Below are 25854 nucleotides of genomic sequence, written 5' to 3' on the forward strand. Positions count from 1 at the left end.
AGTGCTTATTTTCCCACTCTCTGAATTTCTTATTTCCCAGTTATACTAACTGTCCTTCTACTATGTTCTCTAGGTAACATTCTGTACAAATTATTACCCTCAGATTGTTTTTCAGAGTCCATAGTCTCTCATGGTTCATCTCCCCTTCTAATTTACCCCAACTCCCTTCACCTCTCCAACTCCCCATGTCCTCCATGCTATTTGTTATGCTCCACAAATAAGTGAAACCATATGATAATTGACTCTCTCTGCTTGACTTATTTCACTCAGCATCATCTCTTCCAGTCCCATCTATGTTGCTACAAAAGTTGGGTATTCGTCCTTTCTGATGGAGGCATAATACTCCATAGTGTATATGGACCACATCTTCCTTATCCATTCGTCCATTGAAGGGCATTTTGGTTCTTTCCACAGTTTGGTGACCGTGACCATTGCTGCTATAAACTTTGGGGCACAGATGGCTCTTCTTTTCACGACATCTGTATCTTTGGGGTAAATACCCAAGAGTGCAATTGCAGGGTCATAGGGAAGTTCTATTTTTAATTTCTTGAGGAATCTCCACACTGTTCTCCAAAGAACCTGCACCAACTTGCATTACCACCAACAGTGGAAGAGGGTTCCCCTTTCTCCACATCCCCTCCAACACATGTTGTTTCCTGTCTTGCTAATTCTGGTCATTCTAACTGGTGTAAGTTGGTATCTCAATGTGGTTTTAATTGGAATCTCCCTGAGGGCTAGTGATGATGAACATTTTTTCATGTGTCTGGTGGCCATTTGTAGGTCTTCATTGGAGAAGTGTCTGTTCATGTCTTCTGCCCATTTTTTTATATGATTGTCGGTTTTGTGTTTGTTGAGTTTAAGGAGTTCTTTATAGACCCTGGATATCAACCTTTTGTCTGTACTGTCATTTGCAAATATCTTCTCCCATTCCGTGGGTTGCCTCTTTGTTTTCTTGACTGTTTCCTTTGCTGTGCAGAAGCTTTTGATTTTGATGAAGTCCCAAAAGTTCATCTTTGCTTTTGTTTCCTTTGCCTTTGGACACATATCTTGAAAGAATTTGCTGTGGCTGATATCGAAGAGATTACCTCCTATGTTCTCCTCAAGGACTCTGATGGATTCCTGTCTCACGTTGAGGTCTTTTATCCATTTTGAGTTTATCCTTGTGTACGGTGTAAGAAAATGGTCGAGTTTCATTCTTCTACATATAGCTGCCCAGTTTTCCCAGCACTATTTATTGAAGAGACTGTCTTTTTTCCACTGTATATTTTTTCCTGTTTTGTAGAAGATTATTTGACCATAGAGCTGAGGGTCCATATCTGGGCTCTCTACTCTGTTCCACTGGTCTATGTGTCTGGTTTTATGCCAGTACCATGCTGTCTTGGTAATCACAGCTTTGTAGTAAAGCTTGAAATCAGGTAGTATGATGCCCCCAGTTTTATTTTTGTTTTTCAACATTTCCTTAGTGATTCGGGGTCTCTTCTGATTCCATACAAATTTGGGAGTTATTTGCTCCAGCTCTTTGAAGAATACTGGTGGAATTTTGATTGGAATGGCATTAAAAGTATAGATTGCTCTAGGCAGTATAGACATTTTAACAATGTTTATTCTTCCGATCCAAGAGCATAGAATGGTCTTCCATCTTTTTGTGTCTTCTTCAATTTCTTTCATGAGTGTTCTGTAGTTCCTCGAATACAGACCCTTTACCTCTTTGGTTAGGTTTATTTCCAGGTATCTTATGGTTCTGGTGCTAGAGTAAATGGAATTGATTCTCTAATTTCCCTTTCTGTATTTTCATTGTTAGTGTATAAGAAAGTCACTGATTTCTGTACATTGACTTTGTATCCTGCCACGTTACTGAATTGATGTATGAGTTCTAGTAGTTTGGGGGTGGAGTCTTTTGGGTTTTCCATATAAAGAATCATGTCATCTATGATGAGAGAGAGTTTGACTTCTTCATTGCCAATTTGGATACCTTTTATTTCTCTTTGTTGTCTGATTGCTGTTGCTAGGACTTCTAATACTATGTTGAACAAGAGTGGTGAGAGTGGGCATCCTTTTCGTGTTCCTGATCTCAATGGGAAGGCTGCAAGCTTTTTCCCATTGAGGATGATATTTGCTGTGGGTCATTCATAGATACATTTTATGATGTTCAGGAATGTTCCATCCATCCCTATACTTTGAAGCGTTTTAATCAGGAACGGATGCTGAATTTTGTCAAATGCTTTTTCTGCATCGATTAAGAGAACCATGTGGTTCTTCTCTCTTCTCTTATTAATTTGTTCTATCACACTGATTGATTTGCGAATGTTGAACCATCCTTGTAGCCCAGGGATGAATCCCACCTGGTCATGGTGGATAATCTTTTCAATGTTCTGTTCGATCCTGTTAGCTAGGATCTCGTTAAGAATCTTAGCATCCATATTCATTAGTGATATTGATCTGAAATTCTCCTTTTTGATAGGGACTTTGACTGGTTTGGGGATCAGGGTAATGTTGGCTTCATAGAAAGAGTCTGGAAGTTTTCCTTCTGCTTCAATTTTTTGAAACATCTTCAGGAGAATAGAAAGAGTCTGGAAGTTTTCCTTCTGCTTCAATTTTTTGAAACGTCATCAGGAGAATAGGTGTTATTTCTTCTTTAAAAGTTTGGTAGAATTCCCCAAGGAATCCATCAGATCCTGGGCTCTTGTTTTTTGGGAGATTTTTGATCACTGCTTCAATCTCGTTACTAGATATAGGTCTATTCAGTATATAAATCTTACACATGGGGTTCTTTTTGATGAGGTTCTTCCTTTATTTGGATATATTTTTTTTGTCTTGTCATATACTTTTATCAGTCTTTGTGTTTGTCTGTTTTTGTTTGTATACTTCATAAATAAGCAAAATCTTTTAAAAAGAAGAATTATGAGAAACCTTCAGGGAATTTAAGATCTCGGTTTTCAAAACTGCTATGGCAATGTAAACTAAGTAGCCACAGTCCTAGAAGTAAATGTTAAATTTGAATATTGTCACATTTGACGAAAAGCATTATTTTATATGACGCTTCATACAAAACAATTTAATAAGACAATTTTAAGATTAGTTGTAATTAAAGGAAAAGAGATAGAATGCATGAAACAGGTATTTTGAAGTGTGTGATACTTATGGAGATACTGTAAGTTTCATTTTTTATATCTACATATTGCAAGAAATGTCAGGAGAAACATTAAGATATTGTACATATTTGTATCTAACATTAAGTCAGATTTACACAAACCTAATTGGTGTGAAGAGTTAAGTCATTTTTTTAGAAGTGGTTCATCATGTCTAGACATATCAAAATTTATAGTTCAAAATAATTAATCAGAAGGCATCATAATGTTGCAGGCAATAAAATATTCCAAACTCAGGGTTTTATCTTCTTTTCCATCTTCTTTTCAAAATTAAAAATTATTGAATATTATTTGAGTTCTTGTATCTGCCAAAAGACACTGTTATATTCAAATACATATGGAAATTGAGTTTGCTAAAAGTACAAATTTTGGTGCCATAATAAATGAAATTGCAAAAAAGCAATCCAGAAAAATCGTATACTTAGTCAATATATCAAATTAATAAAGTCTTACCATCTATTATACACATGTATTGTATTACTTAAAATTATAATACACAAATATTATTCTTGCAAGTTCATCTGTTTGGAAGTTTATTGTGAGCTTACTGCAATATTTGCAAGTTTATTGCCAGTATGACTTTGCCAGTTCTAACACACAAGTATTATTTCTGAAAATACTTATTTGTCTCTATTTGCTCTAGCCCTGTGGGTCTGAGAACTTCAGCCCTGCTGGACAACAGAGCCAGGTGGTCAAGGGCTGCCAGGATACCAGACAAGTGCACAAGCTCTTTCCAGGGAGACACCAGGGACCTGGAGCTGGGCAGAGAGAGAATGCAGAGTACAAACACAGGCTTCCTCGATTTCCAGGGAGGAATGCAGTCAGTCCATAGATGTGTTCTGAATTGGAAGCCTAACTGTTAGGCAGGAGCCTTTAAGATCTAAAAAGAGGCTTCTTTGAGGCTAAGAATGGGAGTTGGGCGGTTCCATCTGCTCCTTATTTCTTTCTTTACTATTCTCTTGGGGGCTTTTTGTGCACTACACCTCTGGCTTCCAGATTGAGGTGTTTGGGGGCCGGTTCCTCAGGTGGAAGTTTTGCAAGTTGGGGCACTAGAAGTTGGGTCCAAACCCTTTGCTCTTCAGAGGGAAACTGGGAGTTACAAGTTCCCTTCCAATGGTATACTGTTCTGTTGGAGGTGGACTTTATGGCAAAAATGTGTCCCAGCATTGTGCACGTGATCAATGTGGCTATGACCTCTTTAACCCAATGTTTAGGAGTCCCTTGACTAGTTTCTGGATGTCTCACAGTGGAAGTTGTTCCATGTGTAGCTGTAGGTTCCATGTGTCCATAGGAGGAGGTGAATTCAGAAGCCTCCTGGAACATGGACGCTGAACAAGAACTTCTTTTTCTTTGGATTCCTATGGAAGATGTTTGGATCACAGATTTTAAGCATTTCCTAATTTTTTGTTTTAGCCTCATTGACACACAGGGCTCTACTATTTCATCTACACAACATAGTGATTCAACAAGTTTATACATTATTCTATGGCCACATCTTTCACCATACAGTACTATTACAATATCACTGACTCGATTCCTTGCACTTTAAAAATATTAAATAGATAGATAGATAGATAGATATTTCTTCTTTATAAACTTTTATTTTTCTGGATATCTGGTTGTCCAACCTTGACTAGCACAATAATGGTGCAACGTAGGCTTTAACTGTTTTCTCATGGTTCCTTCTTTTGTATTTCTACCACCACTTTTTTCTACCAAAAAGCTTTTTAATCCCAATGAAGTCCCAATAGTTCATTTTTTGCCGTTGTTTCCCTGGTATTTGGAGACATATCTAGCAAGAAGTTGCTGTGGCCGAGGTCACAGAAGTTGCTTCCTGTGTTCTCCTCTATGATTTTCATGGGTTCCTGCCTCACATTGAAGTCATTCACCCATTTTTTAGTCCATTTTTGTGTACGGTCTAAGAAACTGGTCCTGTTTCATTCTTCTGCATAATTTCTGTCTAATTTTCCCAACACCATTTGTTGAAGAGATTTTCTCTTTTTCAATTGGGTATTCTTTCTGGCTTTGTTGAAGATTACTTGATCATAAAGTTGAGGGGCATTTCTGGTTTCTCTATTCTGTTAATGGGTATTATGTCTGTTTTTGTGCCAGTACCATACTGTCTTGATGATGACAGCCTTGTAATACAGCTTGAAGTCTGCAATTGTGATGCCACCAGCTTTGGTTTTCTTTTTCAACATTGCTTTGGCTATTGGGGGTCTTCTCTGGTTCCATATAAATTTTAGGATTATTTGTTCAAGAGGAAGATACAAATCAGCAGGGTGTGAGTGAGGAGGTCCTGGCTTAAAAGTCTCTGCAGTCCTTCCATTTGTATAAGGAAGTGGAGCAGAGGAGAGGGAAGGTTCTCATTGCTTTTGTGAGATGTGTGTACATCTGGTCCAGGGCATTATTTATGGGTCTCTGTCCAGACAGGCTTAATTCAATCTCATTAGCAAAGAAAGCCTTATGGGGTAGTGCAGAAAGTAACTTTGTTACAAGAATCACCTAAGTGGGGAGGTGGGCACAAGGGTGCAGTCAGTTAAGTGCCCACTTTCAACTCAGGTCATGATCCCAGGGTCCTAGGATCGAGCCCCATGTCTGGCTCTCTGCTCAGCAGGGAACCTGCTTCTCCCTCTGCCTGCTGCTCTGCTCACTTATGCTCTCTCTCTGACAAAAAAAAAAAAAAAAAAAAATCTTAAACAAGAAAGCAAAAACAAAAAAGAGTAATGCTCTGGAGGAATAGCATCACACCTGCACCTTCCCTTTCATGCCCCAGGCTGCCCCCAAAACTGAGACCACTGAGAACAGACTCATTCTCCAGAACCTGTTCCTCTTCTTCCCTCTGAAAGCCAAGCATCTTTGACAGTCGGCCAAGCCCAGACACCACAGAGGGCCACAGTGAGGTCTCCCAGACTCAGAAGCAGAGTCCATGACATTCAGGGTATCCAAGGGAGCACAGCTGGGCCCACAGATGGAGTTATTGCTACTGTTTCTAACATTGTGGGTGGGTGGCTGCCCCCTGCTGGCAACAGTGATGGACTGCACCTTTGGCCTACAGGCCTCTGATGGTGAGACCTTAAGAGTTCCCACACACAGGTCCCCACTGGACAGGGTGTCCGCCTGAGAGTCTCACCATCTCCCTCGGCCACTACCACCCCACATTAAATAGATAGATAAAATAGTTTTTAAAAAATGAGAGAATTACCTTTGTGAGAATGAGTACACCTGGGAGAAATAGAGAAGGGAGATAGGAAAGGAGCTGGTGCAGAAATGAACGTTCAGGACACTGCCCAGGAAGTCTGGGAAACAGGGCCCATGGAAGGAAAAGGCGAAAGGGACACTACCTTCCACGTGGGAGATTCTGCATAGGAGAGCTCAAAGGTTTCATCCTGGGAAGGTTCAGAGTGGGAGGGTGATGGAGAGTGAAGAAAAGAGAATGAGGAAATAAAAGAGAAATGTACCAGAGTCCAAGAGGAGCAGGAAGGGAGAACTGACCCGCAGGGTGTAACATTCACGGCCCTTTGTCAGAGGCTAAAGACAGACCTTCCTGGCTCACTCTTTCCTGTGGGACCCTGGAAAACATGCAGCTTCCTGGGGTACAAAACCCCCCGGCACCATCCCTAAGATATCTTCACAGCATTTGTCTTCACTAACCTCCCACAAAAAGGGATGCAGGATGGATGCCTGGGTGGCTCAGTCGGCTAAGTGGCTGCCTTCAGCTCAGGTCATGATCCCAGCATCCTGGGACGGAGTCCCGCATTGGGTTCCCTGCTCAGAAGGGAGCCTGCTTCTCCCTCTGCCTCCTTCTTCCCCTGCTTGTGCACCCTCTCTGTCTGACAAATTAATAAATAAAATCTTTTTAAAGGGGTGGGGGATGCAGGAAAAGCCCGATCTCTTCATTTTATGCTGAGCCGTACAAGCCCTGCAAGGAGTAAGTCAGAAGTGACTTCTCAAGCAGATAGTGGAACGCACATGGTCAGGGCTGAGCGAAGAGGAAGTAGGTGGTTCAGCAAAGCCTCCCAGACCTACGGCCCCAGAGAGCAGGTTTGTGTTCGAGGCTGAAGCACTGTGGGCGGAAAGCTATCATACTGCTGGCAGTAATAGTTTCCCACATCTTCGGCCTGGAGGTTGCTGATGGTGAGGGTGTAGTCTGTCCCAGACCCACTGCCGCTGAAACGGTCAGGGATGCCCGTGGCCCTGCTGGATGCATAATAGATGAGGAGCCTGGGAGACTGCCCAGGTTTCTGCTGGTACCAGTTTACATAGTTGCTAACACTCTGACTGGCTCTGCAGTTCAGGGTGACCCGTTGACCTGGAGACACAGCCAGGGAGCCTGGAGACTGAGTCATCGTGATTTCCCCATGGGAACCTGCAATCAGAAAAATGGTGATACAGACACAATTTATCCCCCTCATGCTGAAATATGTCATTGCAAATGTGCTTCCTAATGGTACCACATGGCAGTACCTCAGTGGGTCTATTTTGGAAATAACCACGGTTTCTCATTATGTATCTTTAAAAGTTGTTTAAAATGACACTACTCCAGAAGGATTATGGCACTTTTCAGCTTCTCACCTGAGACCCACAGCAACAAGCAGAGGAGGACCGGCCTCTGTGACGTCATCTTACTGCCCCTGCCTGCCCAATGCAGCTCAGCTCCTGTAACAAAGGCCCCTTTTATACAGCCTGAGCCACTGGTCTGGGCCTGCAAGGGCTTATGCAAAGCAGTCAGGGGGAACAGAAGCAAATCTCATAAGCAGTGGGTTGTGAAAGTGCCCAGTGGAAATGTAAGGAGCCAAAAATAACTCCAAAATAGAACTGTATAACAGGAACACACAAAAGTCAACTTCGAAGCTCTGAGAACAAATTACCAGTTCTAAAATGAAAAACTGCTACAAGATCGAATGAAGAGCTTCCATTTTCAATTTAAAAATATCTTTAAATGGGTTCAGTTTCCAGAAATGGTGAGCTTGGCTCTTCATTTCAGTAACTGAGGTAAATAAAAAAACATGCTGGGAAACAAATAAAGGGAGGCAGGAAGGGGCAAAAGAATTGGAAGGCACAAAAAGAAAGTGGAGATCTTTGGGCCCAACTTTTTATAAAAAATCTGACTGGAAAAAAAAAAAAAAAAAAAACCTAGCTCTGAAGCCATTTTTCTCCTGCAGATGGGTAAGGATGTGGGAAACACTTGACCTCGGGTCCCGGAGCTGTGCAAGATCCAGAGAGATGAGTGATGGAAGACAGGCCAGAATTTCCTCACTCGGGGAGACATGTAGGACCCTCATTGGGCATACAGGAAGACTGAATCTTGAATTTTAGTTATTCTATCTTTTCAATTCAATATTTCTGTTTTGTGTTGAATTAACCAATGAATGAAATCTAGGTGCCTTCAAGAAAATTCAGTTCCCTGCAGTGGTTTGAGTAGTCAGCACAATGTGGCTTGGGTATCATATACACTTCCCTGCACCTGTTCCTCATCCTGCTGTTCCTTTTTAAACAGAGGGAAGGGGGCAGGGGTGCGATTCCCTTAAGACAACGAGCATGCCGTCCCAGTGAGGAGGGCAGAGGCTGTGGAGGCTTCAGGTGCATTGCAAGTCCAACCACAACACTTCTGCCAACTTTCCTCTCAGTGGGGCAGGTGCCTAAGGCTTCCTCTGTCGGGTGGCACCCTGGCTGTTCCGTGGGTCCCTATAGCTGCTGCACTGCATCATGACATGAGCCATTTCCTAAACCCAGACAGAGCCTCTATCAAGTAGACCCTGCCTGGGGATCCACACCTCACCCTCACCAAGGGTCAATTCACCCATCATTCCTCTCCTGAATTTGTTCTAGATGATGGATAATTTTTTGTGTCAACAAAAGTAGGCTCGGGTGCCTCGTGGCATGGTCAATGCCAGTTTAGATGTTGCTGCCAAGGTATTTTTTAGCGTGATTAACATTTACATCAGGAGCCCTTATCTCCCGTGCTCACAAAAGATTCACCACAGCCCAGTTTCGGCTTCAAAAAGGAAAGAAAACTTTCTAATTATTATAGAAAAACTAACAGAAACAGAAGAGGAAAGGAATATGCACATACAGGAAGGGAATAGTAGGCAAGAAATGAGAATAAGGCCACTTCACCTCCTATTGGGTACTTACAACACCCCACGTCACCAGCTGGGGAAACCCCGTGGAGACAACCAGGCTGGAGTCCTGACTGAGAGGCCTGCGCAGAGTGTTCTCCCCTCAGGGTCACTTCCAATGGAATCCCCACAAGGGCCATATTTATAGGGCAAATAACAGGGTTTGAAATTAAACATTTGTTCACCTACGTGCAGTTTGGAACAAGCTGCATGTCCACATTGTCATGTGTCTGTATTTTCAAGGAGCCCGAGCTATGTGTGTCTGCCTCCCCTCCTGGATCCCATTCTGGGGGGCCAGCCCTGCCTGGAGCGGGAGGGGATGGGAGACAAGGCTGTAGCTCTTGGTGTCCAGAACAGAAAGGCTGTATCTGGAGGCTGAAATCCCTGATGAACATAGATGCAAAAATCCTCCACCAAATATTAGCAAACCAAATTCAACAATACATTAAAAGGACCATACACCATGATCAAGTAGGATTTATTCCTGAGATGCAAGGAGATTATTCAATATCCATAAAAATTAGCATGAATGTCACATGAACAAACTAAAGGGTAAAAATCATAGGATTGTCTCAACAGATGCAGAAAAAGTATTGGATAAAATTCAGTATCTATTTATAAATATATAAATAAACCCAAGAAATACCAAAGTTATAAGGATATGGAGAAAAAGGATATGTAGTGGATAATTTCTTGCCTCTGATCTTTCCTCCTTTACCTTCCACTCTCTTCTTTCCAAGCCTTTCCTAGCCAGCCACCCTGTAGGCCATCCGTGTCCTTACTTCCCTAGCCACATTAAGTCAATAACCATTTGTGCTCTTTGAGAGTCTGCTAAAAAACCATCTTATTTCATTACACAGTGGTATGGGAGCTGTTCAGTTTAACTTTCATCAACATATGATTCAAACCAGGGCTGATCCTGGAGTCCTTTCTCCCTATTTCCTGGTTGGGAGGCCCTGTGTTTTCAATGAGTTGTGGTAAGAATCAAAGACAGCAGAGCTATTACAATGCAGTAAGAAGTTTTTATTATATGCATAGTCCCCTGGGAACAGAACACACAGCATGCCCCACAGCGACACAGGCAGTAACAAGGTGAGATGCACAGGCAGAGAGAGTACTGCTGGCCTGTATTATTACTGCGTATTTCATGAGAAGTAGTGGAGAAGCAAAGTCAACAAACTACTCACACATAAGATTGGAGAGTTTGAAAATTTCAGCAGGCTGCGGACTATAGGTGTGCCCCTTGTCCTCTGGTACCCAGGGGGATGTGGGTAGAAAGAAATGTCACAATTGCTGGTCTCATTGACAGGAAAGGAGTAGGATTTGGACTCAGGATTGTCTGGCTTGCATATCAAACGTACGCCCTTGGGCAAGTCTTTTATTGCCTCTGGGAATTAGATAATAGTAGGAGAGGAGACCCCTGCGTGGCTTGGGCAGCAAGAATGCAGAAATAAGAAAATGGATTAAGGGGGTGCCTAGGTGGCTCAGTGAGTTAAAGCCTCTGCCTTTTGCAGGTCATGATCCTAGGGTCCTGGGATCGAGCATCGGGCTCTCTGCTCAGTGGAGAGCTTGCTTCCTCCTCCTCTCTCTCTCTCTCTCTTGTTCTCTGGTTCTCTCTCTCTGCCTGCCTGTCTGCCTACTTGTGACCTCTGTCAAATAAATAAATAAAATCTTTAAAAAAAAAAAAAAGAAAGAAAGAAAACAGATTAAGTATAAAGCCTCATGTGGCTGAAAATAAGGTCATGCAGGAGTGTTTGGGAAGAGTGGTGAGTATTGTGGTGATCTGAAACTTGTCCCATAAATTGTGTGCCCGCTGAATCTGGTTGGGTCCAATACTAAAGAAAATATTATCTCCTTTCTGAGATTATCTGCTGCTGGGCTCCACCCAATCTGGTGTGTCTGATGTTTCTGGTTTAGGATGAACAACACCGTCACACAGTTAACTGATATTCCGTGGACAGGTATACCGGGGCCTGTGCGATGCTGAGAACTGCTCATTGGACAGTGAATAAGGCATTTGTGAGAAGGGCCAAATCTTGATGAAGAACCGAGAAGTCTGTGCTATCTACGAGTCTTCATCTGGGCTTGCCATAGTGTCCACAACGTCCTTCCTGGACACAGATGCATGTACCACCAAATGATAGGAGAGGTCATAGGGACCACATGATAGGGCCACTTACATCGAGACCTAAGCTTGATATGGAGTCCGTCCTGACTCTGCATCCACTCTACACTGGTGACTTCAAAATTAGCTGATAAACGGAATGGTGTAGCTTATCCAAGTGTGGAATGTGTTGTCTCAACACTCAACACTCGACACTCAACAAGATACTGTGCTTCAACCTCAGTAGTTGGAGGTACAAGATACAATCACTTGTCCTTTACCTTGGAGAGAATGTGCCCACATTCCCCAGATATCTGGACCCCGACATAGCCACCAGGGTTGGGGGCCACATGAATTTTAGTAGGGCTTGCATCCCATTGTTGGAGCATATGTAATTTTGCAAGTTAGCGAAGTCCTCACCATTTCTTGCTCATTGTGTGCAATTAACAGGATGTAATTGATAGAGTACGGTCTGGCGGGATGCTCTGGGGGATGGTTATACAACGCACTGTAGCAGAGAGCAGGGAGTCAACGGAACCCTGGGCCGAGACTGAGGATATGACCTGCTCTTCCCTGCAGTAAAAGCGAAGTCACCAGAGGACTGCACTACATTATCTGCCATGCCCTCTGCTGGTAGACCTTGTAGTTGGCCCAGCATAGGGTAAGTACTTTCAAAACCTCCACATGGCCAGAAGAAGGAGACTTAACACACCCAGAGAAGAATGGGGCCCATTGGGGGGATTCTTTTGACAAACTTAATTTTTGAGTACTTAAGCAATAAGAATGTTCCATAATTTGCGTATCTACTTCCTCTTAGATCTGAAGTGTCTTAGATCTCAGAGTCTAATAACAGAGTCTCTGGGTGTGTGGCATGAACACACTGGACCCATCGAAAGCAGCAAGATGGTGACTCCATTACAGTTCTTGGCCTTCTGCTCTTCTGGGCTTCAGGTGAGAATATTTGGACAAGGCAGGTTAAAGTTGGGATATGATTTTCCATCCTGATTTTCTTTCTTCATTGGGAATCTTTCCACAGATGAATTTGGCTTATTTTAAAAATAAGTAGTATTCTCTGTCTTACCTAACTAGATACTGGTGACTTCCATGTACATATCCTGAAACTCTGCTGATGTTTCCTGGGTGGTTTCAACCTCCCATGGAGAGAATGTGCTGACCCAGTCTCCTGCCATCCTGTCCATGGCTCCAAAAGAGGGAGTCACCATCAACTGCTGGGCCAGTTAGAATATTAACAAGTAGTTAGACTGGTATCAGCAGGTGCCAGGGAGAGCTCCTAACCTCCTGATCTATGAAGCATCCAAGCTGGAAACTGGGGTCCTGTCATGGTTCAGTGGCAGTGGTGGGACAAACTTCATTTTACCATCAGCAGCCTGGAGCCTGAATATGCTGGGATCTACTACTGCGTGCAGTCTAACAGCTACTCGCTCACAGTGTTACAGGTCGGCATAAACCACCAGGGAAGCAGAAGTGAGGGGCTGGGCTGCCCCCACTACTCCTCTGATGCCTGCACATGTTCAGACAGTTTCTCAGAGGCAGCCACAATTTGAATGTCATGGGGGCTTTGGGAGAAGGACAAGGAGGATCCCCGGTCTCCTGACTGACTCCCTTTCTCCCATATCATTACACCTGAGGAGTGTGGGTGATGGCATCTGCCAGGGTTTGTACAGCAAAAGAGAAGCCACTCTAGGTATTCCAAGCAGGAATTGCTTCCTCTAGGGAAGTAATGTCTAAATGTCACTCTTTCAAAAGCCTAGGGATATAGTAATAAGGGAAGCAGACACTAGAAACAGTGATCCTTGATGATCCACCATAAGTCAGAGAATTTTTACCATTGGAGATACAGGCTGCCTAACCACGTGGTCCTCAGGCCTGTCTAGGAGGGCCAGGGATGGAGCGGCTGATGTTCTAGCCGCTGCAGAACCTCCCCCAGGTGATTCTCCGGTCCCTCACTTACCACTTACCTTCCTGCAGGTGTTGATGGAGAGCATTGAATCCTCATCATCTAACCTCCAGTTCTAGGGTAAGGTGTCTCCTGAGCAACTCCATAGGGCACCATAGAAGAAAGAGGGCTCTGTGCAATGTGCTTCTAGAAGTGACGGTGGTGACGGGGAGCTGACAGAAGACAGCCTGGGATGGTCACTATTTTTACATCTCTCAGAAGTTGACCAGTTAGGGGAAGCCCCAGAACATGTGTGAATATGCTTCTAGCTATCATCATTAGGTCATAACAAGGAGATTTTGTTAAGTGACTGAGGGAACAGAAGAATGAGGTAATTGTGTCATGTATATAGAAATAACTAGACAGTGAAAGACTTTCATGATTAAAAAAAAAACAACTAAATGTGGATGAAGCACTTTTTTCTTACTATAAAAATATCTTGTGTCTTAAAATTCTCTATAAGCCAGAGCATCATCAACAACCCTGAAAGCTAGTGGCAAATGTGAAATAGCTGTCTCCACCTGATACCTACTCATAAGGCTCTCCATTTTAACAAGATAGCAGGAGCTGAGTAAGGTTTAGATGCTCTGTTGTAGAGCATTTTTACTTTCCCTAAAGTAGTCTTTACTTTTCTATTTTTATTTAAGACATTTTATTGAAAGCCATCTCTTGAATTAGAGCCACATGTTGAAAACACCTCCAATTTTACATTCAAAATCATACAAAATTGAATTTCAAAATTCTTTTTAGACTATAAATTTGGAAAAATATAATTATTTGGAAATAACATGATCGTGTATCTTAAGCATTAAATAGAATAATGATTTGTAGAAATTTAAAGAATTACAAAGACCACAGTAAGAATAAAGCAAAATTATATACAATTCTGTCAGAATAACTAGACTTAGATTTGCTTGTTTTGTGGTTTCTCTACCCTCCTACAGCTTGCCATGAGAATGATGTGCCATGGGTAGTCACCACACTCTGTCTTGGCCCCAGATCAACCACAATCCGTAGACTGGAGAACCATTCCGCAGTCTATTCTCCCTGCAGAACAAACACACAACTGAGACCTGTGTGCATTATCAAAATTATTGTCAACATGAACATCCATGACTATAGAAACAAATACTTAGTATGACAAGCCACTGAGTTTTTGACTGGTTTGTCAAAATAGTGTGTAAAATCCGTATTACTCATATTTTATCTGACTAATACAGATTTTATACATCTTCTCATAGAAATTGATAGGTCTTATTAAACACAATTGCATTTATAAAAGGAATACTTGGGAATCCATTTATAAGAAAATACAAAACAAAGAAATGTTTTAAAAGTATTTCAATAAAAAGTGTAAAATTCACCCCATTGTAGAAACATCTAAGATTACTTTAATGATGAAAAGTTCTTTAGATCATTCAGAATTATTAAGTGTGATTAAATCTAAAGTATCTGAATAAAATTGTATATGTCAATATGCATATATATGCATATATATGCATATATGTATAATATACATACATGTAGATACATTTTTGATGTGTTTATACAATTATCTTATGAATTAAATGGATTAATATGAGTCCAGTAATTCCACATAAATAACTAACTCGTGTCCAGGACCAGACATAGTACTAACCTGGCTTGAGGAATTTTCCTTAAAATCTTTGTTTCTAAATCATATACTAATTGTTATACTTATCTGAATTGTTATACTTATCTGAACTGTTTTCTCACTCAGTGAAGGTCCCAATGGTTTGAATGGGGTTATTTCTTCCCACAAACCATTACAGCCCATGAAAGCTTTATTATCTCTACATCCACATTCATGTGATGAATTCCAGATATGAGATATTATCCAATCTTTTTTTTTTCATTTTATGGTGAAATCTATTAATACTCTCATAACATAGGTCAGAGCTCTTGTAATTTACAGAGAAAAAAACAACTAAATGAAACTACCAACATTAAACATTAAACAGACTGACTGAAAAATGAATTCATGGGTAATATCACTTGTCCTCAAGTGGGGCATAAGGAGCAGAACTCAGCCTTCTGAGAGGAAACATATCAGAATCTTGGGGAGGGGAAGTTATCAAGTTTGATCATTTAACAATACATGCTACCATCTCAATTTCATCCTACAAATATTATTATTTTTTTAAAGATTTTATTTATTTATTTGACAGAGATCACAAGTAGGCAGAGATACAGACAGAGAGAGAGGAAGGGAAGCAGGCTCCCTGCTGAGCAGAAAGCCTGATGTGGGGCTCAATCCCAGGATCCCGGGACCATGACTTGAGCCAAAGGCAGAGGCTTTAACCCACTAAGCCACCCAGGCGCTCCTTATTATTTGTTTTATTAACAGTTGGCATGTCTCTAAAATATCAGTTGAATGATTTCTTTAGCCTTGTTGGTGAATTAAAAGATAAATTTACAATTTATAGATGCATAGTCAATGTGTTAAATATTTTAGACTGTTTCTAAGGTAATCATCCCCCCCTTTTTATACATAATTAACACTGAAGAAACTTGGATGAAATTGGAACAATTTAACAGGTTGTTCTGTAGCCAAAAGAAACCAAGGGTGAAACAAGTCAACCAATGTCCTAAGAACTTTTAACAGAGAACCCCAGTGCACAGACCTTCGGGGCATATATGAACTACCTCATCTCCCACTTTCCCAGGTAAGGGAAAAAGACATGGAGACAGAATGAAACGTTTATTACCAGGAGTGAAATAATGACTACTCAGTTACCTAGAGATACAAAAATAAGAGCTTTCAGTTCCAGATGAACCCAGATATTTTCTTATTTTTATGAAATATTTCTGGAATTGGGGACAAATTTATGCCTGAGGTTTGTCAGAGAATTTTGCTGGTATGATGCCACTTTGCTGCTCTTCCCAAGGATGATTTTGAGAAAAGGAAATCACAACAGTACATTAAATTCAAAGGTTATGTTTGATGCAGCAGAAATGGTCAATTCACTGCCATAGACTACTGGTTTTGACAAATTATCAGACCTGGTAAACAATAAGATCAAAAGATTGAAGTCAAAGTCATTTTAGAAAGAACAAAAAAATGAGTCAGGATTGAAAATAATAGCTTCCCAGTGACTGCTGATCGAAGGGCCATTATCAAACAGAAGGCTGTCAATAATTACTTGATCCTATAGGTAGATGTTGGTTCCTGGTATGGTCTGATGATCTGTTCCCCACAGATTCATATGGTTGAAATCTTAACCTCCAAGATGATCATATTAAGCAGTTGGGCCTTTGGTAGGTGATTAGGTCATGAGGATGGAGCATATAGGATGGGACTATCACTTTAAAAAGAGACCCCACTGATCTCCCTGATCCCTTCAACCATGTCCAGACACAGCAGGAAGGCACCATCTGAGAAGCGGAATGTGAGTCCTCACCACATACTAAATTGGCCAGCAACCTGATCTTGGACTCCACAGTCTCCAGAACTATGAGAAATATATTTCTGTTGTTTACGAGCTGCCAAGGCTAAGTTTTTTTCTGGTGTAACAACCCAAACAGACTAGGACAGTCACCCTTCCCAGCTTTCCCAGGAAGTCTAAAGAACAAACATCATGACATCAGAGATGGAAGTCCATGTGTAGGCTCAAGGGTACGGATTCATATAATGAAAGGTGGTGGTCTTACTAGCACATGTTCTGGGATTGAGCCATTTGATAAAAGAAGACGTTAGGGCTAATTCAAGCAGAAAGGTATTTATTATCATGAATTGGGTAAATCAAAAATGTGTAGAAAGACCAGATGAGCAGGCTCAGGCAACTCCCTGTTTCAGTCCCTCAAATACCCTAGCATTTTCCATAATCAGAAAAGCTATTGCTCTGGCAAAGGCCATCTGGCAAATCAGAAAGCTATGTGCTTCAGACAGTGCTGCCTGGACTCCACTCCAGAGATGTGAACCCCTCTGGCTGTATGTTGCTCCTCCCCTCTCTCTGTGCCAAGAACCACTCTACAGGAATGCATTGAATAGTCAGAGTCTTAATGGCACCTGCAGCGAAAAGTGCCAAGCCAATGTGGTTTAGCCTTTCCAGAACCTTCCACACAAAAAGACCTGAGGTAACCCTGAGGACAGAAATACTGAGGAAGCTCTTTCACAATAACTACACAAGTCAGGCATACATTTATGGCTCTTAGATAATTTCGCTTTCTCTATTCTTTCTTTATAAAAAAATTGTTAAGCAAAACAGAAACAAAACAAAAAGCCCACGGGACCAAAATGGTGTCACTTATGCTAAGGCTCTGTATTAGCAAACCTAGACTTAACTCCTCAACTAAATGCAACTTCACCCCCAGGAATGTGATCTTCAACCAGTTGAACTGGAATTTCCTGGTCAAAACTAGTAGCCAATCCACTTATAGACCCCTTTCATTCCTTTTAGGAGGGCAACTTTCCCTTAAACAATGCATTCTTTGCTAATAATTTTCTTTTTCTGCTCTCTCTCTCTCTGCCTTTCAAATATCTTTATAAATATCTTGCACACAGATTGGTACTGCCAAATACTAATACCAGTTCACATGATAGAAATTGAGCACATGTATCACCGGGAAGTCATGTACAGAATCTTTTTTAAATATTTTATTTATTTAACAGAGAGAGAGAGAGAGCACAAGCAGGTAGAGTGGCAGGCAGAGGAAGAGGGAGAAGCAGGCTCTCCACCAAACAGGAAGCTTGATCCAGGGCTTGATTCTAGGACTCTGGGATCATGACTTGAGCTGAAGGCAGACCCTTAACCAGCTAAGCCACCCCTGCCTCATATATAGAATTTGGGAAAGTCTTGTTGAGATGTGTAACTTGGCTCACTATTTTTTAAGACTTTATTTATTTATTAGAGACAAAAAGAGCAAAGGAGAACACGAGCAGGGGAAAGAGGGAGAAGTAGGCTCTCCACTGAGCAGGGAACCTGATGCGGGGCTCAATCCCAGGACCCTGGGTTCACAATGTGAGCCAAAGGAAGACTTAGCTTACTATTACATTGAGAGTTGATTCATTTCTATTGAATATTACATGGAAGCTCCTCAATTGTACAGAATTTTGGAAAATGGCAAGTTCATTCTCATTGGCCTCAAGTTCCAACAGACTATATATTCCCTGCAAATTTATGGGAGAATAAGATATCACTTCCTTCTTTAACTTTTGAGAATTGGCAAATGTGACTAGCAGCTAGATGGAAATGCCCATGTCCCTGTCTTCTCCTTAAGGTACTTTCCACATTTTAGAACCTGGTGTCTGAGGGTCAATGCACCTTTACATTATAAGAGTAGTTATAGTCAATACTAATGTGAAAGAGAATAACTGTATCTACACATAAGGCCCTGAATTTGAATTTTATCTACTTTTCTTGTGTCACGTAATATTAATCTGCTTTTCACTCTTTTCAGCCATTTAACTTAAAAATCAATTTTTAGCATAGAAGTCCCTCAAAAGCGGGCAGTGGGCCTGATGGAGTCCATGAACCATAGTTTGCCAATGCCTGATTTTGCTTTTCTAGCCAGGCTGAATTCAGTGTCTCAGCTATGAGACTTCTTCTTACAATCAGATTCAGAACAAACACAATACTAAGACTGGCTTCCTATATGATATGCTGTATGTGACTCTCCAGCTAGAATTCAGATGTCCTGCTTCTAAATGTTGAGTTTCCTGTCACTGTGATAAAACCATGAAGTGCTTCTTTCTGTTTTAAAGACAGAGCTTGAAGATGAGAAGACTTCTTTCTGTCCCATTGTCCCCCTCAAATTTCATATGGAGTTGTACAAGCCTGAGGGGAGATTGGTGCTAAGCTGTAGTGAATATCCTATCACAAAAGAATGAGTCAGTGCTTTGAGGATGACATCTGTCCAATTCCAGAGGCTCACCAAGAGAAGATCTGTCCATGTACTAATGAACCATATGGATGCACATCCTACTAACAAAATTCTGTTCACCTGGCTCAGCAAACAAATATGCAAAGCTACCTTTCAGCCCTATTAATTCCCTTTAGCTGGGCACATTAATTCCCGTTAGCAGTGCACAAACTGTGCTATCCTACAGAGCACTCCTGAATTCCCAGCCTCTGATTCTTAACAAATATCTCTTGATTTCATCCCGAATGCTCAGAGCCCTCAAATAGGAGCTCTGCTCATGATCTCCATTGAAGAATAGCTTCAAAGAAAAAAAGGGAGGAAGAAATATGGAATCTCCTAATCATGACAAAGAAGATACTCTATATTTAGATTTTCCATGCAACTCTGTAAAGAGGTGCCATGGCAACAAGGACAGAACAATGACAACTGTAATGCCCTGCTGTCATTGAGAAGAACACAGCTATTACGTGTTTGTTAACAGGAGGCTGCTACCAATGGTAGTCCCAGATGCACCTACCCTCCTGTTATTCTCCTTGACAAACAATATTGACTTTGTTCGATACAAAAGAATAAAGGAAACCTCATCTAAGCTGGGAAGTTTTCTTGCACATACCATTCCATGGTTAGAGTCTGGGTAACCAACAGGAAGAAAAAATGTAAGAATTCTCTCGACAATGGAGGACATTTTTCACGTAGGAATTCACTTCCTGCTTTTAAGAAAAAGAAGGATGATCTCACCGGGCAAGCAACAACCATTGTTTGCAGCCAAAGAGAAACCACCACAACCTCAAACCTTCCTTCTCCAGTGAGCATTTGTTCAAAACAATCCTCCCCAATCTACTCCTAATGCATGATAAATGCCAACCTTCCTTTTGCCTCTTCAGACTCAGCGGTGGTTTGCCATAATTTGCTTTGACCCAAATTGCAATTCTTCTCCTTTTCTCAAGTAAGCTTCTTTAGCTAATAAAATAACTGGCTATTTTTTGTTTAAGTTTGACAAGCGCACTAGTAGAATTATTAATTCAGAATAATTATAAAATTAAAAATTATTTGTAGGGGGCCAGGGAGAAGGGCAGAGGGAGAGGGGGAAAGAGAATCTTAAGCCATCTCCACACTCCATACAGAGCCCCATGCAGAGCTTGAAGTCAGGTCCCTGAGATTTTGACCTGAGCTGAAATCAAGAGTCTGACGCTGAACAGACTGAGCCACCCAGGCGCCGCATCACTGCTGATTTTTAATGTCAACACGTCAGTAAAGCCCTGGTCAGGGATATGAATCCACCATTATATGACATCTATAAGGAAGGAGCCCTGATTTAGTTCTTTGGTTCCTAAAGCCCTATACAATTCCATAGGTTTTCAGTATCATAGAAGCAAAGAGAAAGACAATACACTGTCTTTGATGGAGGCATAATTTGGTCATTCATTTTTTTAATTTTCTTAACCTATTAGGAACAAGTGGATTTTAAAACTTTTTTGGAAGTTTAATGGACAAATAAACATAAAGGCAGCATTTAAGAACAGCCAAAGAAATCTAAAAAGCAAAAATCTATTACCTATTTTATTTATTTATTATTTATTTATGGCTAACATACAACGTTAGTTTCAAGTATACAACGTAGTGATTGAACAATTCTATACCTTATGAAATGCTCACCACGATAACCACCATGTGTCACGATACAGTTATTAAATATCATTGGCTATATTCTCTATGCTGTACCTTACATCCCCATGACTTATTTTACAACTGGAAATATTACCTACTCTTTGATCAGCTCTTTCCCCTTAAGTGCATCACAGTATGAATAAAATGTTCTGTGTGGTATACATTTGCTTCACAAATATGTTTGAATCCCATGAACTATTTCTTTTAGATTAGATAATATGGAGAATAATCTTTCATGGATGCTAAGATTCTCAACAAGATCCTAGCAAACAGTATCCAACAGCACACTAAAAAGATTATCCACCATGACCAGGTGGGATTCATCCCTGGGCTACGAGGATGGTTCAACATTCACAAATCAATCAATGTGATAGAACAAATTAATATGAGAAGAGAGAAAAACCACATGGTCCTCTCAATTGATGCAGAAAAAGCATTTGACAATATCCAGCATCCATTCCTGATTAAAACGCTTCAAAGTATAGGCATAGAGGGAACATTCCTGAACCTCATCAAATCTATCTATGAAAGACCCACAGCAAATATCACCCTCAATGGGAAAAAGCTTGCAGCCTTCCCGTTGAGATCAGGAACATGACAAGGATGCCCACTCTCACCACTCTTATTCAACATAGTATTAGAAGTTCTAGCAACAGCAATCAGACAACAAATGAAATAAAATGTATCCAAGTTGGTTGGGGGGCCTGGGTGGCTCAGTGGGTTAAGCCACTGCCTTCGGCTCAGGTCATGATCTCGGGGTCCTGGGATCGAGTCCCGCATCGGGCTCTCTGCTGGGCAGGGAGCCTGCTTCCTCCTCTCTCTCTCCGCCTGCCTCTCTGCCTGCTTGTGATCTCTGTCTGTCAAATAAATAAATAAAATCTTTAAAAAAAAATGTATCCAAGTTGGTAATGAAGAAGTCAAACTCTCTCTCTTTGCAGATGACATGATTCTTTATATGGAAAACCCAAAAGACTCCACCCCCAGACTACTAGAACTCATACAACAATTCAGCAATGTGGCAGGAAACAAAGTCAATGTACAGAAATCAGTGGCTTTCTTATACACTAATAATGAAAATACAGAAAGGTTAATTAGAGAATTGATTCTATTTACTCTAGCACCAAGAACCGTAAGATATCTGGGAATAAACCTAACCAAAGAGGTAAAGGATCTTTCAACATTTTTTTATAACAAGTTAATGTTGATATGAAGATATGAAAAGATAACATGGAAAAGAATAAATAGATCAATGTCACCTATAAACATAAATGCATAAATGTAGGTAAAATTTTAATATTTTATTCCTCTTATATAATAAATATGTGGTCACAAGATATAGTAAATTTCAAGAATATTAAGAATTAGCAAGAAGGTAAAAATAACTTCAACATTAGGTAGTTTATATGAATAAAATTGTGGTTTTCTTTTTGCCTGATTTTAAATCATGTGGACATAATTAACAGAGCCTGGCATTTGTGCAGGGAATTCTTGGGAAGGTTGAACACAATACAGCCTCTGACTCATGAGTGAAATGCAGTGACAGAACACAGAGCACTGGTCCTCTCAGCCCTAGAACCGCTGAGAGGGAGGACAGATTTCCCTGACATTCTGAGGTCAGGAGTGTAAGGGTTCATCCCCCAGTGCTGGTTATGCGCTATGATGGAAATTCACCTTCAGGGCTGTGTCTGGACACAGGGACATTTATAACCACCCTCTGAGCAACCGTATGGGAGCAACTGTGGTTCCTGAGAGGCTACCAGTGGCAGAGGGGACATCTGAGGTGCTGTGGATCTTGACCTAAAAAAAAATTAGACAAACAGATCCGTCTCACTCCAAATAATCCCACAGGCTTACAATGTACAGCTCCAATAAAAAATCACAAGGTATTCAGCATTGAAGGTGATTTACAATAACCCACTTCCCACCTGGACAACCCTGTAGATGTCTTCTGGGAAAAGCAGCTCTGGGGCATTCTATGTTGAACCAAGCGGGTGATGATGCTGGGAGCCCCAGTTAGACCAGATGATGTATTATTGTAATGGTAATATAAGGGGTTCCAAATAAAACCTTTCAATCACAAAAGCAGATGAAATAAAAATATGTAACACACTTTTAAACACATTTCTAATTTTCAGGTAAGAATAGTTCATAGACTAAGAATGGAGTCATAGTCTAGGTTCTGCCAGATACATTTCACCAAAACTTAGGGTCATTTATGAGAATAAAAAAAGAAATGGAGCTAAGGATGACTCTGGATCTGTATGGTGTTGGGGGGTTTGTTTCCCCAACTATCAACTCTTCCCCTCTTCTCCCCTGGATCTCACAGCATCGATCTGAGGTAAGGAGGTATGGGGTCTCCCTGGACTTTCTAGAGCATGAAGTCCTGGGTAACCCAGAGTCAAAAATGTGTACTCATAGGAAAGTTTAGGTCTTGGAGAGTCATCTACTTTTCTCTCCTCATTCTTAAAAGAAAGACCCCCTGTTCTAATCACAAACTCTTGGACTCTGAGGACAAACAAGGATCACAAAATACAGAGACCGTCTTTTTCTGACAAACAGCCCAGAGAAGTTCCTCGAGGTCAGGACATGAAACCTGCATCTGTGTGATCCCCCAAGAGGCACTGGTTCTGCACATGCGTAGGACCTGCTCAACTCCTCAGTGATTTGCATGTTTCCCCCAGGGCCCATTTCTGCTCCTCGGCATCCTCACGAAGAGGCTACTCAGACATTCAGGGCAAAAAAGAGCCATAGGCTGGGCCTTGGATCGAACATGGGAGTCCTGACCCAACTCCTCTGTGTTCTGCTGGCCTGCATCCCAGGTGAGGACGGGAGTGCAGGGAACATCCCCAAGATGGTGGAGTCCTGTCCTCCAGATGGTGGGATCTCCCCAGGGATCCTCCCTGTGGATCCCAGACCCAGGGTCTCCCCTCCACTCAGATACCCAGGTGCTCTCAGATTAGGGGACCAAGGCCACCAGAATCTTCCTGGAGGAACATGGGGTGGGACCTGGTAAACAATGGTGACTTTGTGTTTGCTTCCAAACAGCTGTCCGCAGGCACACGGGGCTGACCCAGTCTCCGGCCTTCCTCTCGGTGTCCCTCAGAGAGGGCGTGTCCATCACCTGCAGGGCCAAAGAGAGCGTCAGCGATTACTTGAGCTGGTATCAGCAGAAACCAGGCCAGGCTCCTCAGCTTCTCATCTATGATGCTGATAACCTCAAGTCTGGAGTCCCAGACCGGTTCTCTGCGATTCAGTTGGACAGAGAATTCATCCTCAATATCAGCTCAGTAGAGGCTGAGGATGCTGCCAGTTATTACTGCCAGCAGGATTATACCCTACCTCCCACCGTGCCATAGCCCTGCGCAGAAACTGTCCCCAGCATGGGTGGTGATGGTGAGGGGAGCAGTGGGCTGTGCTCACTGCGGTTACAGCAGCTGCGTTCTGCTCTGGGTCTGATCACCCCGGCAGGAGCTGCTTTGGGGAAGGGCTTGCAGGTCTCAATGATCAAGGGACTTTGTCCTTTGAAAGCTTCCTTTTCTGATGAAACAAATCCCAAACCTCAGGAATTCTAAAAATGAAATTTCTCTTGCAGGCCTGCAACGGAATTCATCCATGGGATGGACCTTGAATCCTATCTCTGATAAACACTCTGTGAAGTAGGCAAAAAAAGACAACTATCATATGATCTCCCTGATATGAGGAAGTGGTGATGCAACGTGGAGGCTTAAGTGGGTAGGAGAAGAATAAATGAAACAAGATGGGATTGGGAGGGAGACAAACCATAAGTGACTCTTAATCTCACAAAACAAACTGAGGGTTGGTGGGGGGAGGGGGTTTGGGAGAAGGGGGTGGGATTATGGACATTGGGGAGGGTATGTGCTTTGGTGAGTGCTGTGAAGTGTGTAAACCTGGTGATTCACAGACCTGTACCCCTGGGGATAAAAATATATGTTTATAAAAAAATAAAAAATTTAAAAAAATAAAAAAAAGGGAACCCACATCCAAGCAAACCCTACTAATATTACTAATACTGCTATGACTAATACTAGTATTGCAAATACTAGTACTATGAACATTAGTACTAATACTTCAGGCACTACTACTGTCATGCTACTACCACTAATAAAACTAATAAACATCAACAACTACACTGTCAGCTGCCATTGAGAGAAATCTTGAGGATTTACTATGTATCAAATACTGTACAAAGAACTCATTCATCCACTGTAATGCATCTCACAATAATCCTCTAGAGATGATAAATCATGGGTTCTCAGAGTTCACATTACTCAACATGCCAGTGGTTCTAAAGGAAGTAGACAGAAGAAGAATCTGTTATTTTGACTCCATAATTTCTACTTATTATTTAACTACATTCATTAAAAAAAAATTAGTACAACTAAAAACAGGTCAAGACAGAAACTGTCTCTAGCATCCCAAAACCTCCCTCAGTCTCCTTCCCTGTCAATTCCATGCCCACCCCCCATGCACATACCAGTACTCAGTACTTTTTTACTCTGATATGTCCAACAGAATTGAGAGTGTACGTGCTCAAGGAATGACATGACAGCGTTACTTATGACAACTCCAAACTGGAAACAACCAGTTACTGATCTAGAATGGAATGGATGCTTCAATTATGTTATTTGCAAACATCTTTATCTTCTTTCTGCTTTATCTGAGTGGTAGTTTTGAAACCTGTGATAATTTTGATGCTACCCAAATTACCAATCTTTCATATGGAGTATCCTTAATGTCTTATCTGAAAAGCCATTTCATACCTCAAATTGATGAATACATTACTACTTACTATTTTTCTAAGCTTTATCACTATACTTTAGTTTTATAAACTAGCTGGATTGGGTTCTTGGACATGATAAGAGTAGGGGATCATATTTCATTTCTCTTTCAGTATGAATGTCCGCTTGAACCATCCCACTATATTAGAAAGAAAGTTCCTTTGTTAATTGT

The 25854-nt window shown here is 41.4% G+C and overlaps 2 pseudogenes and 1 gene segment (V, D, J or C); 2 read left to right on the top strand and 1 right to left on the bottom strand.

The window, feature by feature from the left end:
* The window catches only part of LOC309870877 (immunoglobulin kappa light chain-like), a 613762-nt gene that overhangs the window by 433807 nt on the left and 154101 nt on the right, over window positions 1–25854 (top strand).
* The window catches only part of LOC309871930 (immunoglobulin kappa variable 4-1 pseudogene), a 75847-nt pseudogene that overhangs the window by 27440 nt on the left and 22553 nt on the right, over window positions 1–25854 (bottom strand). The window contains exons 3-4 of the transcript XR_014316515.1: window positions 7725–7854; window positions 7192–7518 (exon numbers count right to left, since the gene is read on the bottom strand). The product of XR_014316515.1 is annotated as an immunoglobulin kappa variable 4-1 pseudogene (transcript). The remainder of the gene's footprint in view (window positions 1–7191; window positions 7519–7724; window positions 7855–25854) is intronic.
* LOC309871931 (immunoglobulin kappa variable 1-9 pseudogene) lies at window positions 23641–24239 on the top strand (annotated as a pseudogene). Its single transcript, XR_014316516.1, has 2 exons — window positions 23641–23702; window positions 23929–24239. The product of XR_014316516.1 is annotated as an immunoglobulin kappa variable 1-9 pseudogene (transcript).

This window comes from Mustela nivalis, assembly GCF_964662115.1.
Source record: "Mustela nivalis genome assembly, chromosome: 8".
NCBI lineage: Eukaryota > Metazoa > Chordata > Mammalia > Carnivora > Mustelidae > Mustela > Mustela nivalis.